General features: G+C 36.7%; 1 non-coding gene across 1 annotated transcript; it reads left to right on the forward strand.

Moving 5' to 3' along the window:
- The first annotated feature begins 216 nt into the window (after positions 1–216).
- On the forward strand, positions 217–323 carry LOC146930112 (small nucleolar RNA R71). Its single transcript, XR_015009060.1, has one exon. It is a non-coding gene; the product is annotated as a small nucleolar RNA R71 (small nucleolar RNA).
- Positions 324–3,038: the final 2,715 nt, after the last annotated feature.

Consider the following 3,038-nt stretch of genomic DNA (forward strand, 5'->3'; position numbering starts at 1 on the left):
ACTTCGTGTATACCTGCCTCTTTTTTGGAGGGTGAAGAACTTGTGATGGCTCTTTCGTCGGTCCATTTATAGTGATTTTGAGCCATGTCTTCAATCAAGGCATATGCCTCCGGATAGTTTTTGTTCATAAGTGCTCCACCTGCAGCTGCATCAACAGACATCTTAGTGGTATAAGACAAGCCATTATAAAAAGTGTGGACTATAAGCCACTTCTCTAGGCCATGGTGGGGACAAAGTCTTAGCATTTCCTTGAAACGCTCCCACGCCTCATAGAGAGATTCCCCATCTTTTTGGTTGAACCGCGTGATTTGGTCTCTAAGTTTAGTGGTTTTAGATGGTGGAAAGAATCGGGCAAGGAATGCTTGCCTCATCTGATCCCATGAAGTAATGGAACCGACTTCGAGGGAATGGAACCAAGTGCTAGCTCTATCCCTTAAGGAAAAGGGAAAGAGATGAAGTCTTACGGCCTCTTGGTTCTCCTTCATGGTTCCACTAATTTGTAGGAAAACAGAGATGTGAAGATTGGGATCCTCAGTGGGGGATCCCGAGAATTGGTTTTGCTGCACCAAGTTAAGTAGGGCATGCTTTATTTCAAAATTGTCATCCTCAACCGTTGGGTACACAATAATAGCTTGTGGCTCAGCCGTAGACGGCGTTGCATACTCTTTGAGAGTGCGATTTTCCATGATGCTATTATTTCGTGCGTCTCTCTTTCGTTTATGCAAATACCTTTCGATCTCGTTCATTATTACAACTCGATTTCTGGTTTTTCGCATAAAAAATTGATAACCCAAGAAGTTAGTGATAACAGAAAAATAAAAAGAAAAGAAAGAGAAAGAAAGAGAAAGAGAAGAAGAGAAAGGATTCTAATCACTAAGAAAAAGCTAATTAAATTAGTTAACTCCCCGGCAGCGGCGCAAAAAACTTGATAGGGCCAAACCGCAAGTGCACGGCCTATCGAAGTAATAGTAGTAAGTAGAGTATCGTTCCGCTAGGGAGTTGGTCAATTCAATTAACTTTTAGAAAATGATTAGAGGAGAAAGAAATAAGAAGTTTGAGAGTGCAGTTGTTTGAAAGTAAATAATAATAATAATAATAATAATAATAATAATAATAATAATAATAATAATAATAATAATAATAATAATAAAGAGCCTTGGGATTATTGGTTTGTCATAATAACAAACCCTTCACTAGACAAGACTTAAACATCTAATTTCATGGTTTACACACTAATTTCTAAAGACCGGTTTCCCTTAGCCCATCACCTTTCCGATGAAAGTCCGGTGAGAGTTTACTTCTAGTAACCAAGCCTATTTCGCTAACATGATTACTAGAAGATGCATAGAGGATTGAAACTACATGTGTCTCAATAATTGCAAAGACTATTTCACTGCTTTGCAATTATTGTCTAGATTCACTTGTTCCAACATCAAACCTCCGCTCTCGCTTTATGAATTGATGTTTGGAATGATGGATTAACGATTATCAAACCCTCCGCTTTCGCTTCCACAGTTTGATAATTGTTAATCCATGTTAAGACGGTGAATCTAAATTAGAAATTAGGGTTACATAGAAATTAGGGTTTAAGCTTGGTTTGTTTAGGATTATGTCATTTAGACTCCCCAACAATCCCAAGACGAAGAAGTCTACTCACTCATGTTCATCGTAAACATGGGGGAAGAAGAGAGAAAATAACAGTAAAGTAAAATTGCGAGAAAGAAAGTAAAGAAATAAAGACTTTTATTGAAAATAGAAATATTCTAAGCAAAAGTAAGGTGAATGTTTATAGTGGAGAGCTACTCTATTTATAGCTTTACAATTGACTTAGAAACTAAGCAACTAAAGGGATAAAACAGTAAAGCTGCAACAGAGTAACTTGGGCCCGAAGAAAAGCAGCAAAATAGGATTCTGGGGACGGGCACGGCCGTGCCACATGTTGGCACGGGCCGTGCCAAGCTTCTGGTAAGGGGGAATCATATTTTTGCCCCGTATCTTCGTATTCTTGCACTGTATTTGTTCCAGTCCTCTTTCTTTTGCTCCAAGGCACCTTCCACCATATATTCATTCCTAAAATAAAATAAAAGACAATTTAAAGTAAAATATTCTAAAAGGAAATAAAATGAAATAAAATAAAACTAAATCTTAAATAAAACTAAACTAAATAAAGCAATAAATTAGATTATTCTATGACTCATCACATATCCAATCTTCAACAATCTTCCACATATCATCAATTAACCGTATAGAACTATCCATAAAAGATTTATAAGGAAATTGGCCTTTAACCCATTTTCATCAAAGTTCGTCTCTAATTTCACCATTTTCAAAACAATTGAAGTATTGAACCAAAATCAAGTAAATACGATCCAATGCCTCAACTAAGTATACCTTTCAACTACATATACATGCAGTAGAGCATACCTAGGCGTTTCACGGGCCAAACACGACAATTCATTAAAATCACAAAGTTCGTCTCATGGCATCATTTTGCAAAACCAACTCATTTACAAAACAAAACCAAGTTAGATCCCTTAAACAAAGTCATTTCTTCCATAAAAACACTCCTAGATGATTAGGATAAAGTTCCTACACTTAGGAATAGGTTTGGAAACAATTTGGTTGAAGAAAAATGCATTTTAAAAGTTTCTGGTCAGGCAAAATCGTAGTACGATTTTCCTCCATCGCAGTACGACTTTTACAGTGCAAAAACACTCCAAAAACTGGTCAAAAATCGTAGTACGATGGCCAAAATCGTAGTACGATGACTGCTTGACAGACAACATCAGATTTTCCAATTTTCACGTTTTCGCGCGTAAAATCCAAACCGTTAACCCGTTTTCGACTCTGTTTTCACCTCCTGACACTTAGCTCTAACATAATCTATAGAAAAATTCAAGTTTCAACCATCACAAAATCATTTTCCAAAACCTCACATCACACTCATTTTCAAAACGGTTAACACTCGAATTTTCACACGAAAATCCCGTTTTCTCCCAAATGATTCGACTAACAAAATCACGACATGAAAACAGAAA

This window comes from Medicago sativa, chromosome 4 (assembly GCF_051527215.1).
Source record: "Medicago sativa cultivar Bolivia chromosome 4, Bolivia_mono, whole genome shotgun sequence".
NCBI lineage: Eukaryota > Viridiplantae > Streptophyta > Magnoliopsida > Fabales > Fabaceae > Medicago > Medicago sativa.